Raw genomic sequence first — 12,933 nt, 5'->3', positions numbered from 1 at the left:
CTCCGGAGTATACATTTCACCAGCCTTGGCAACTATCTGGGCCTGGAGCCGGAGCAGGTAACTGCACCGTTGACAAGCCTCTCCCGGCAGCACGTTTTACAAGCGAACTCCTCAAGCGAGTTCCTCTCGCTGTGGCCATCTAGCTCACAATTGGCCTTTTTTGGTTTTCTTCATTGCAGTAAGTCGAGGGCACCCTCTGGTGGCTGTCAGTGTGAGAATGACAAACATTGTGGGGTTATATATTTTGATATCAATAGGCACCTGGGTATAAGTCGCACCCCCAGCCAAACTATGAAAAAAAGTGTGATTTATAGTCCGGAAAATACCGTGTGCACGTATATATTTCTAAACAGAACATTGCAAACTTCAAAACAAATAATAACTGACATTTGGCTTCTGTTGCCATGCTGGTACTATGCTGTGACATCACCTGCATACCCCACTACTATAATAAGTGGATCAACCTAAGAATAAGTAAAACACACCAAGTAAACCTAACCTGTTTTTGACCTCCACTCCCATATTTGTCAAAAAAAAGTACTCAATCCAATCACTGCTGCAGCTACAACTTCCCAATCCAGAGCTGTATTTCTACTTCCATCTTCATTTGGAAGTACCATAGGTCTAGGGGCGGGTGTAGAGCCCAGATTTGGGATTAAGTCGTCAGAGTGTGTGTGGAGGTCTCGGCTCCATATCGGAATTGCGGAGGTCCTGGCACTTCACTGGGGATACATCTCAGCCCAACGCCAGCTGTGGGCTCTCATACGCCAGCTCCTGCTTTGTTTGCACACTGATCCACTGGCAGCTGAGTGTGGGGAGGGAAGGAGGGAGGGGGCACCTGTCAGAATTACACACAAGGTCTCCAAAGCTCCACAAACAACCGCACAGCAGATGGGAAAGGCAACAGAATGTGGCCCATGTGTAGTTAGGAGGACTCATTTTTACCACTCATCCTCCTGACCTATTTACATAAGATACTGATGAGGAGACTAAAAATACTGGGCTGTTTCAATGGCACCAAACGTCAAAGATGTGAACACTGGAAAGGTATAATTTTTTTTATTTCAGGACAGGACTACACAATCCACCAAATTAAAGTTTTGAATTAGCATTTCCGTTTGTAGGATATATACGCTAATTCACAATATGCAACTTAAATGTATTGGATATTTTTCATACTCATTTCTTTTGCATATATTTTTTTCTAACAAGGACAGAGACACTTCTTTATTTTCTTTATTTTACTTAATTTACTGCTCAGATTCATATAAAAATCTAACTGACTGCAACTTCAATGCTGTTCAGCCCATTTTGAAGTGACAGCTACAGACACGCATGACTCTAATGTATGTGCCCTAAATTTTATAAAGCCGAGTCCTGTTATCTGTTGTGAATATCGATTAGACAAAGCAGGTCTTTTTGGTTGAGATGTTAGGAATATGTGTTCATAATGTAAATTCAACCTGAAAAGACTCATAAAAACAGAGGGGTGAAAAGATTTATTGGACATGAATCGAATCAGACCCCGGCAGAAGATTGCATTAACAATGTGAACTACATGGTGATGACAGAATCGTCCCCCGGAGCCTGGACACTAGTGGTGGTATAGGATGAGACCCGTGGCAGACAAGCAGAGCCGAAGAGAGGCCAGGCGGAGGAGGGGCTGAGGAGGGTCGCAGCACAGCTGGGAGACGACCGAGTGATCAATGAGGAAGCTTATGAAGGGGATCCTGGGCAGTGAATGGCTGAAGCAGGAATGAGCAGCTGTGGTGATTGGCTGTTGCAAAGGTGCGGCTTAGGATGGGACTGTGATTGGTTGATTGGTGAGGGGCTGCCAGTGATGAGGCAATGAATGAACATTCAAGGATATTCACGCAACAACTTTTTTACAATGCTTCAAGATAGACTACAGTTTACATTGTGGCTCATATACCTCCTGGCCAGGTCACACTTGTAAAAGAGATTGTACACCTCAATGAGTTTTTAACCTGATTAAATAAAGGTCACATAAATAAAAATGCTTTACTGTACCAGTGATAGAATGTGAGTTTGCCTCCTGACAATTTGCTGAATGGAAAAAAAAATAAAAATAATAATTGCAATGTGATATGAAATTATCTCGCGTACTGGAATATTTAACAAAAAATACATTTAGAACATTTGATAACACAAACACCGTAGATCAGCTAAAGGGAGGACCATCCAAATAGGATTCTTGCCGACCGAATAAAAACATTAATAATATCCATATCTTAATATTCCCCTCCTACATGTTTAGGCTGCCTTCCCAAATGCAGGCTAGAACCCCATATCACTTTTGTACTTTATTTGACAAGTCGCTGAAACACTGCACATTTTCATACAATATTATCATTCATCTGTGTTGACACAATGAATACAGTATTAGCATAAACAGACTTGAATTGATCAATCACTATTTCACTCCCCACTTTTTATAAGACATACATTGTGAGGCAAAAGAAAGGCCAGACTTGATAATGCACTGAAATGGTCCACTATAATGAGTCTTATGATGGGGGTGATATAGTCTATCATTTGTTGCGACTTGCGGCGCGCTGAATGAGCTTCTAGTGTCAGATACAATCACTTCATTCAACCTGTCTATTCAAAAGACCTGGAAACACAAGCCTGAGATGGAATAGGCAGCCGAGCTATTATATCTCAAAATCTTTTTTTCCATTCTATGTCAAAATGGCTGTTATGAAAATGAAATGAGACAGATAGTGGCGTAATAAAGCTTTGACAATGGCATGTGACACTTAGGGCCTTGGATTTGAGTAAATATGGTAATATGTAATATGGTTTATATTCTGAGATTCGCACAAGAAACCCGCGCTTTGTTGATGTCGGCGCGGCGGCAGACATCAGAAATCAAAATGAAAATGAGCTGTCGAGCAGAGTTGAAATCCCTCAAAATGGTGGTACTTTATTTTGTGCACTGCTCACAGATGGTGCACTCCCCTCTGTCGTCGTGAAGTCTGGAGGAACACCAGACACTAATGAAAATGAATGGCAAGGTCCGTACAACCTGATTGCTGGAGCTACTTTCATCAATACTTCCAATAACGGAGGCAGGCTTACTGTCACAACACGAAATGAACCAATACAGCGCCATTGGATTGGGGTTTCTTGCCTGTGCAGTTTTTGTCTTTTGATTTAGCAAAGCAGTCCATGGAGTTCAGCAAGTTTTTTTTTGTAGTTTCCCAAACATCAGACAGACTTTCTCCTCCCAACAGCTTCAGATATTCTTTTTTAATCCTAAATCGTCATGGCTGTTAGTAAATGTTCATCATCTGTCCTTGGAATGAGGTGCACCCTTCAGTTTCACAGTTTGCGAGGCCCTCCCTTCAGAAAGGCCTACACTTCACAGCTCTACAAAGATCTCACGAAGACTAAAACAAAGTATAAGGATTATCTCTTTCTGTCGCAAACTCATTCTGCCTTAGCATACAGGCACAATCTAAATGCAAATGCTTCTCTTCTGCCTCTGTCCTTGGGCGTCGGTGGCAGATTTAATGAGTAAAAAGGGTGGCTTGTTGCTCAGGAGTAATTGGAGTTCTATACCTGTTTTATTGTAAATGTCAGAGAGTAGCTAATCTGACCTGTGGCTGGTCATACACCAATATTTATGTTTTTTGTGTCTGCTTAGATAGAGTATATGAGAAATTACAACCGGGAGCATTACTCTGGGCTAAAGGGTGTAATCTGATGGACCGCCTGAGAAGCCACCCCACACACATGGGCCCAGGCAATGTAGTGGAGATCAATAACTTATCATTCACTTCACAATTCACTTATCATCAAACATTTACAAAGATTGGGGAAATTGCCATTACTCCTTGCATACGTGCAGGTTTACCCACCAGAATGCTGAGATTTGAGTAAATTCTCCTTTCAAATTTTTACAGGTAATAACTAAGTGCCATCCCTGGGTCCCCGAATTGTAAAAGAAAAAGGTCTAGACATGTCCATTAGAACTATTTTAAGTCATAGTTTAGGCCCATTTTAACCACTTAACCCCCACCTGAACAAGCACAATTTCTCCAGTATTTCTGTACACAAATCTAAAAGCTTCTTGAAAAAAAGTGTCAAAATTGCAAAAATGAGACGAGAACAAGGATGAAAATGCAACAAAAGAGCGACAAAAACGTGACAAGAAAAAAACGATGAAAAAGTGAAAAAAATGTGCAAAAAAGAGCAACAGAAAAGTGACGAAAGGCGATAAAATGTTTCAAAAATGTGATGAGAAATCCATCAAACCAATCCAACAGTGGCGCCGACGTGAGGAAAAAGATCAGTTTAGATGAGTCTTGTAGGTCTTTGCTATCAAATAACACTGGCCTGTAGGCTGTGACCTTATGGATTTGGGTAAACTGGGGCACTTAGTTAAGGCCGGGGTTAAAGGGATATTTCTGGATTTTTGACATAGGGCCTCATTTCCTAGTTATCCAGAGTGTTGTTGATTTTCTGGAAATATCTGTATTTTTAAATTCATGCAGTCCTTATATTTGAAGAGTTTAGTGGTGCTAAGCTAGTACTAGGCTAGCGCATGTCTATGGTAACTAGTAGCCTGCATTAAAAACCTCTTCAAAATCATCGGGTAGTCCTACAAACGTTGCCATATCTGATTTATAGAAAGCTCCTTTGTGAATTCCATGTGTAGTAATGCCGGCCGCAAGTAAACAAACTACTGTAGATCCGGTAACCTAGCACATTGTTTCCCAACCAGGGATACGAGGACCCCTTGGGGTACTTGAGCAGTTAGTTTTAATTATGATTTTGAGTAAAAGGCTTGACTTTGAGAGTATTTTTGCTGTATTTTGAATATTACACTCTACTAAATACTGAATAATCCATGTTTAGTTTAGTGTTAGCTTAATTTGGCAGGATCTTTGAGTTAGGGGGTACTCTGAGTAAATTAATGCCTCAAGGGGTACATGGGACAAAAAAGGTTGGGAACCACTGACCTAACAGATCACTCCGCCACTGCTTAGCTTACAACCAGGAAGCTGATGCTGCTCAAATATAAGTTCTTTAGAATGCAAAATTGTTATATTTAAAAAAAATATTCAGTCAACACGGACATTTATATCTGTAGTCTGGTGTTTTAAGTGATTTGCCTCATGTGCACTGTGCTTGGGTCGCACGGTTTTTATTGCAGGCTACTAGTTACCATAGACATGCACTAGCCTAGCACTAGCGTAGCAACACTAAACTCTTCAAATATAAGGACTGCATGAATTAAAAAAAGAAAAAATATATATCCAGAAATCAACAACAGTCTGGATAACTAGGAAATGAGTCCCTATGTCAAAAATCCTGAAATATCCCTTTAAGAGGTTAAACCTGATCCTGATTCTGAGTGTATTTATCCTATAGAAATCATTAAAGATTTAGAATATGCCTTGTATGTCACACCCTGATTATAGCTATTTTAGTCTGTCACACATTCTCTAAAGACCCAGAGTGTGCGAAAGGAAATTGTGGTGAATTAATGTAAGTGTCATGACAGACGTGCACTTCACTAATTAGCTCATCATTGTGTTTATTTCATTAGACGAGAGCATGTTACTATTGCAAGCTTCCAGTTCGACTAAATACGTTTAGTGTTGTCACATAAGCCATATTAATTTGTACTTACATAAACAAAAAAAACTCTGTAGCACACACACAAAATACTCTGTTTTCTTAGAGTTCCCTTGTCTTTTTCAGCTTATCTCCTATTGAAATAGTATTCACCATGCATCGCCATTCCTTCTCAACTCTGAGAAAGTAACATGAAAACCTCAACAACAACTAAAAGATTGATGGCTTGGGGGCATGTACACTCAGAGGCTTGAACTACACCTGTACAATGAATGTTTGTGTGCTGTACGTGAATGACAATGCATTCACAAATTGTCATAATTATTCAGATATCGTGTTTTGAGTTAAGTTTTTTTTTGCCCGATTTGAGGTGAAATAAGGTTGTAGTTTGACCAAAAATGAGTAGGCTGCACATGACTCTACAATGCTGCCAATAAAATAGAGCTTAGGGGAATGTCAGTGCTTCCCGGGTCAAGCAGTTGTCAAGGAAAAAAAAGAAGTGGTCTAACTTTGGAGAAATGCTTAGATTAATGAATTCTGTTCCTATTATATTCCTAAATTATGGTATTGCTACAATTGTGAGATATGGAAATCTATGCACTCTTTGCTTGTTTGTCCAATGTAAGAGATTATTGTAACTTAAAGCAGTACTGAGTAACTCGTTTACCTTAATAAATCCTTTCCGTAGTCCCTCTGGAGGTAATACAAGCGTTAATGGGATGATGGGAGGGTAGAATGGGGTTGCAGAGAACCCCATTCTAAAGAGCACCTGTCCAATAACTTTACATGTACTACTACACTAATACCCACACAGCGCTACTCCAGAAATGGTTTTATGTGAAGGTATTTTCATTGTTTTAAAAATGTACTGGATGAAACAATTGGAGAAAGTCTAGCTGAACAAAACACTGACATTTTCATACGTTTTAACACCAAGACTAACGGCATAAGAACATGTCTGTGAAGGCTCATACAGGAGTTGTCCATCTTAGATAAAAACAAAAGAACTGGTTAAACATAAAGAGCAAACATACTTGGATAATACTGTATGTAGGAAAAAGTCAGATGGATTGAGATGCCGCTGTGGCCACACTGGTGTAGAACTATACTCACAGACGAAAATGTATTCTCCTCCTGTCAAAATCTGCTGCTTCACTTTAATAAAGAGCAGCGTTTCTATTGAGCATCTGTGTGTGCTGTCACACATGGGCAGAACCAGGAGTGGCCCCAGACAACAGAGGCAGATAGCGTGTGTTATTCACTGAGTAATGGATCAGAATATGGAGAAAACAGGGCTGTGGCGTCTCTCCTTTGGGAAGATTCCTCCGGGGGAAACGGCACCTGAATAATAATGACGCAGGCTGACAACACAGAGGAGATGGGGTGGTTTTTGTAACCAGCTCAGTCACTACACAAGCAAAACAATGGGGTTTTAACTCAGAGATAACAGTTTTCAGCCACTGGGCCAGATTACTACACTCCCACAAGACGCATGCTGCCAATTGAGCCATACCAAGAAGCAGACAGTCATTTTTAGCAGACGCTTGGAGTCTGGAAGGAAAGAAAATGTATATGTCATAACTTTGAGATGGTGCTGACATAAAGTCTCCAGTTGTGAGTCACCAGGTCAGTTATGTAATACCCTTATGTGTACAGACGGTTGATGGAGAAAATGCAAGAAATGATTGTGTTAAAGGTAAAAATTGCAATTTACTGACACCTTACGGTTGTTGTTAGTATTAACTCTGCATCATGTTGTTTTGATTGCCTGAAATCTCCCACATTTTAGCCATAATTAACATTCCTTGCTAAGTTCTTGAAAGCCTATCATCAATTAAAAATATCTTACCATCTGACTAACAAATACATAATAGCTTTTGTGGTGCTAATCATCTTATTAAAACTTGAAAAGTGATGAATTAATTATACAATTCCCACGTTAACCATTCAGGAAGCCATGTTGACAGGCAAGAAATGAAAGGCGTATAAATGCCTGCCTGTATAAATGCCACGGAAATCATAATTAAAAAGATGGCATCTCCAAATGTTAATGGAATTAGAAACGGGATAGAGCCATGTACTTTACAGTCGAGGCACAGTTGTGTGCCTTCTGAGTAGCAGAAGCCCACATGCTGATTTTAATTTGATCAAAAGCATAGAAGTGGTTACAAAGATAGTTCTTCATCATCTAAACACATTAAAGAGAGGGGTGTTGGGATGAAAGATGGGCACAAATGGCTTAACATGAACCAAATGATGCTTTCATGACTTTCAGCTCCGGTGCCCATAAGAGCTGCGGAGTTCACAGTGGAGGAGAAGTACACAAAACAAATGAATCGTGTATTAGGAGGGCCACTGAGCAGATTCCTACTAGAAGCGCATCATGAACAGGAGAACTTGAAACAGCTCTACTCATCTAAGTGATTCACCTATTCCCGTGAGTTTAAATAAGCCAGCTTATTTTTATCATTTAGGTGTCATTTATTTTGTTCAGTTGTTTATGATTATGTGTTATTATGTATGCTAGTATAATTTCAGTATGAGTACACCTATTTTAGAATCATTGCACACGCCGTTTAGAGTCTGAACAGGTAAAAGGTAAAGTATTTTATTTGTCAACCTATAATCGTATACAAAGAAATTATATTTTTACATACACTTCATAAAAAGACACATTTGCATTTTTTTTCCTCACTCTCTGACATGAAACCACAATTTACTTTCTACACGGTTTTATATTACTTTTTACAAAACCAAAAGTTTACATACATTTCATTATTATTTGGTAGCATTGCCTTTAAACTGTATATTTTGGGTTAAACGTTTTGGATATCCTTCCACAAGATTCTCACAATAGTTGGCAGGAATTTTGGTCCGTTCCTAAAAACAGTAAACAATATTTCCACATCTTCTTTCTTCATAATGTCACCTATTTTGTGAAGTGCACCAGTCCCTCCCGCAGCAAAACAACCCCACAGCATGATGCTGCCACCCCCGTATAGCCAACCTGATCAGCATGTTTTGCTGTAGGGGAAACTGCAGCACCAAGAAGAAACCAGACATGGGGAGAACATGCAAACTCCACACAAGAAGGCCCCTGCCTGGTTCAGGATTCGAACCCAGGACCTTCTCATTGCAAGGCAACGGTGCTCAGGTGATGATTTGACCAACTGTATACTGTATATATAGACCTAATATACAGCAGTGGGTGGATCTATTTTCAAACTATTTTAGTTTAAAATGTGTTTTATATTGAGGTACAATTTGTAGCACTGAAATAAGAATGAAACATCTTATTACACCCTGCAGCTATAGACTATAATAACACAACTCGAAACAGCCATCACAAAAGTTATAGACTGTCACTTCCCCTGTCACGTCAACCAAGAGGTAATGCAAGACAGAGAAATTGGCTTTATTTAAAAAGTGTCTATCAAAAGTGCGGAGGATATCCAGATTTCAATTAAAGGGGAGGTGCGTATTGCCAGGGGAGCAGCGCTGTGACTGCTGTATGCCTCAGGGATCAGACCACACCGAGTTTCATTATCTGCCTCCCGCATGCATGGATTTCCTCTTACCTGCACCTCAAAGCCATTCGCCTCTCGCTCACTCAATATTGCACCAGCCAATGGAGATCAATAATGCGAGTCATTCAAAACTGATATGTTGAAGTGAAAATTACAATTAGTTTATGGCTTACTTTTCTTTAGATATTGCTCAGTTTTGACTTCAGGACAGTATGAGTCAATCAGTTAAAAAAAAAAGAGAAATAAGTTGATTGTCGACATTTGTACCAATTAACAAGTCATTTTTGGTCAAATATTCTCAGAAACCTACACTCACAATCTGTCAGTGGGCTGTTGCATGCCCTAATTTTCTGGAAATGCATAAGTAATGATAATGACTTACAAGAGCTTTGATGAGGAACCATCTCTATGTTTTGGTGGTCAAAGTGCCCTTGAAAATAAGAAGCGAGACTGAAAAATGGCTCACTAGAAGCAATTTGTGCTGTAATTCCTCCACTGAACCCATTACACATTTTGCAGCTTGGCCTGGCCCTAAATTGCAATGTTGCTGTAATTTGCCTGATTAATCTATTTCACTGTTATAAACGCCTGAAAGAAATCGCATGTTAAATCAGCTTGAGATTGGATTTTTATAATAGGTTTCACGTGAAGGGTACGTGTAAGTTTTCTGGCAAATATTTCAGCTCATTTATCACGTGGCAAAGTTCATGAAGTGGAGCGAGACTTTGTGTCATTTGAGGAGTTGGTAAATCGCCAATCTAACCCAACAATCTTTTTGCTTGTTTTGCTTTAAGTGTACTTAAATAAAAGGTGGTTCTGCAGATATCAAATCAGTCACAAGTGTTTACTGCACTGTTAACCTCTACAACATGGTACTGACTTATGCAAAAAAACTATTCTTTTGCCCCTTTTAAATTTCTCAATGCATGTCATTAAAAGTGGTCTGGGACTAAAGATAGGTGGTGTTAATCTGACTTTAAGTTTGGGGTGGGGACCTTCTTTTGAGGAACAACATTTTGAGGATCTCTAAATTTACGTTTGTCTTGTAGCGCCTGATCCTAATAAGATTCTTCCTTGACCTGAAGAGTTTTTCATAATATTCAGAGTATTCCAATATTCCATGTCACAGAAAAATGTTCAGGCAAATACATCATGTCGCCGCTTGTTAAGGATAGAGAAAAAAACAATTAAAGGTTCCCCCGCACAGGTCGACACGCTCCGATAGTCAATGAGGAACCAGAGTGTAGGTGTGCATATGTGTGGGGGGAGATTGGAAGATTCATTAGGAAATGCCAGTGAAGTACGGCATGGAGAGGAGAGACAATTACGCGACCTTCAGTATATGAGGTCGAGGACTCGGGGGACTGGCAAATGTAAAGTAAGAATAGAGCTGCAATAAAACAGCGACAGAGCAAACTTTGGTCAAGTGTAATTATGAAGCAATTAAAGAGTGGAGTAAACAAAGTGACAGAGACTGATGGGCACATTAAAAAAATCCTTCAAAGGCTCTTCACAGGTGTTTAATTGTGAACAAGTCCACACCAATCAGACATACAACCACCTTCAATTTAAGCATGGGTCATGTTACATGTTATGCATGTCTCAACGCCAGCAATTTGAACATGATCGGTGACCATGAAGGCCAGCTTTGACTCGTGCATCGCCTGTCATCTTTCATGAACCTTGTTTGATACAGAAGCCATAACACTGCCAGTCCAAGGACACAAATGCTACAGTTTTAGAGATCCTCTGACACAGTGGCCAAGCAATCACAAACTGAAATCCTTTTACACAAACACACTAACATATTGCAATATATAAGTGATGAATTCTGTGGTATGCACAAACCCAATCTGCGATTGTTATCCAATCTTACTTTTTGGCCAAGATAGCAGGTAGGGCAGCGAAGAAGCAACAGGAAATTGTCGGGAGAAAAGGTACACAGGCAGTTTTAGTATGGATCAGTTTACCCATACCAAATCCACAGGCAACACATTACTCACAGCATGTTGGCATTATGTACATGAGAAAAAGCAGTTGTTATTGCACTGGTTTATCACAATGACACCTACCGGTACTTTTTATTTTTTTGATTACTGACAGGGTAAAATCTCAAGCATTAACTTAGAGAAGAGCAGATATTGGTTCATGTAATTAAAATACCATAGGCTACCTTTTGTTTTAACATAACTGTTGAATTATTTATATAGATAGTGCTCACTTCCATCACCTGAAGGTCAGTAACTATGGCAACACAGATAGGTTTTTAGATGCTTTACAACTGGGGGTCACTGTAGTGCAGTGATTGAGGAGGTCCCGGGATCAAGCCCCAGCCGGACAGGAGCCTCTGTGTGGAGTTTGCATGTTCTTCCTGTGTCTGAGGAGGGTTCCTCTGGGTACCCTCAACACTAAAAATATTCAAATTCAGAGAACTTTATTGATCCCAAAGGGCAATTCATTTGTAGCACACCTCATTACATTTCACAAACACTCACTGTGTGTCAGTCCCAGCAGTTCAGACAAGAATAAAAGCACAAAGATCAGCAACAATAGTTCTATAACAAAAATAAGACAGAACATGCTTCAGATTGTCTGCTTTACTCGAGGAATACACATTGCATTATTAATTCACACCATACTCAGTGGCTGTAGCCACAGCTGCCCTGGGGTAGACTGACGGAGGCAACCAACATAAAAGGTGAGTGTGCCAAAAGAGCAGAGGTACTGTAAATTATTTCAGAGGTGCTTCATACAAATTAACTCACTGAAGTGAGTTTATATGAGAACTGCCACTGACAAATCATATTACTGTGCATGTGAAAACTTTAGACCAATCAACTGTGGACTGATGTGTGTGACAGAGATACAAGTTAAATATATATGCTCTATAAAAATGCCTGTTTTCTGAAAGTAAATGGGAAAGCCCCAAAGTCATTGTAAAAGATGTTGGCTTAATCTAAATAGACATTGCGACCCGGGTAGATATCAAGTATGTGTTGAAACAAGTTTGCACATGTTTGTTCTAAGGCACTTTGACATTTATCTTGCTCACCTCATGTTCCTTAGAGCTAAATTTAAGCATTTTTTGCTAATACCACCTGTAAGGCAAAAAAAGTTGGCAATTATGGAGGAGAAACAACATAATGTTTGAACTGGTGGTTATGGGATGAAATAAACATAAAAGATAATTCACATTCAGGTTAGAGCTACAGCCATGGTCATCTTTGTTAGTGTCCCCGGCCAGGTTAAATGACAATTACCATGTAGTTATGTTATCCAGTAAAACGCATGCCAAATCACTGGTCCATTGTAAATAACTTCCTTCGGCAGACGCTCATGTGGATGAGTTGGTTTCTGCTTGCTCCATCTCACTTTTACTAAACTTGTTAATCACATTGACAAGATACCATGTGTTAATATTCTATTTAGCAGCATTGACATAATAGGAGCAATCCAATCTTACACTGGCAGAATATTTTAATTGGGTGTTCATATTTAAAGCAAAACTGAGAAAATGCTCAAGCAGGGTTTCTACAGGTCAAATTTAATGCTTTTTAATGCCATTTGATACCAACATACTATATTTCTAATGCCACAAAAATGCTTCAAAGCTTGGCATATTTAATATTGTAAGATTTGTAAACAGGGGAAATGTTTATGTTCAAAACACAGTAACTTTCCAACAAAAGATTGTGTGGATTTTTTTCTTTTAGATCATGTGTTTTTGACAAATGTATACAGTAAAATGAATTACAAAAAATGTATCCAATGCCAGATTGAATCTTATTTAATGGCTTAA

The sequence above is a fragment of the Gobius niger genome, assembly GCF_951799975.1.
Source record: "Gobius niger genome assembly, chromosome: 12".
Lineage (NCBI taxonomy): Eukaryota > Metazoa > Chordata > Actinopteri > Gobiiformes > Gobiidae > Gobius > Gobius niger.
Note: the sequence above shows the minus strand (reverse complement) of the source record.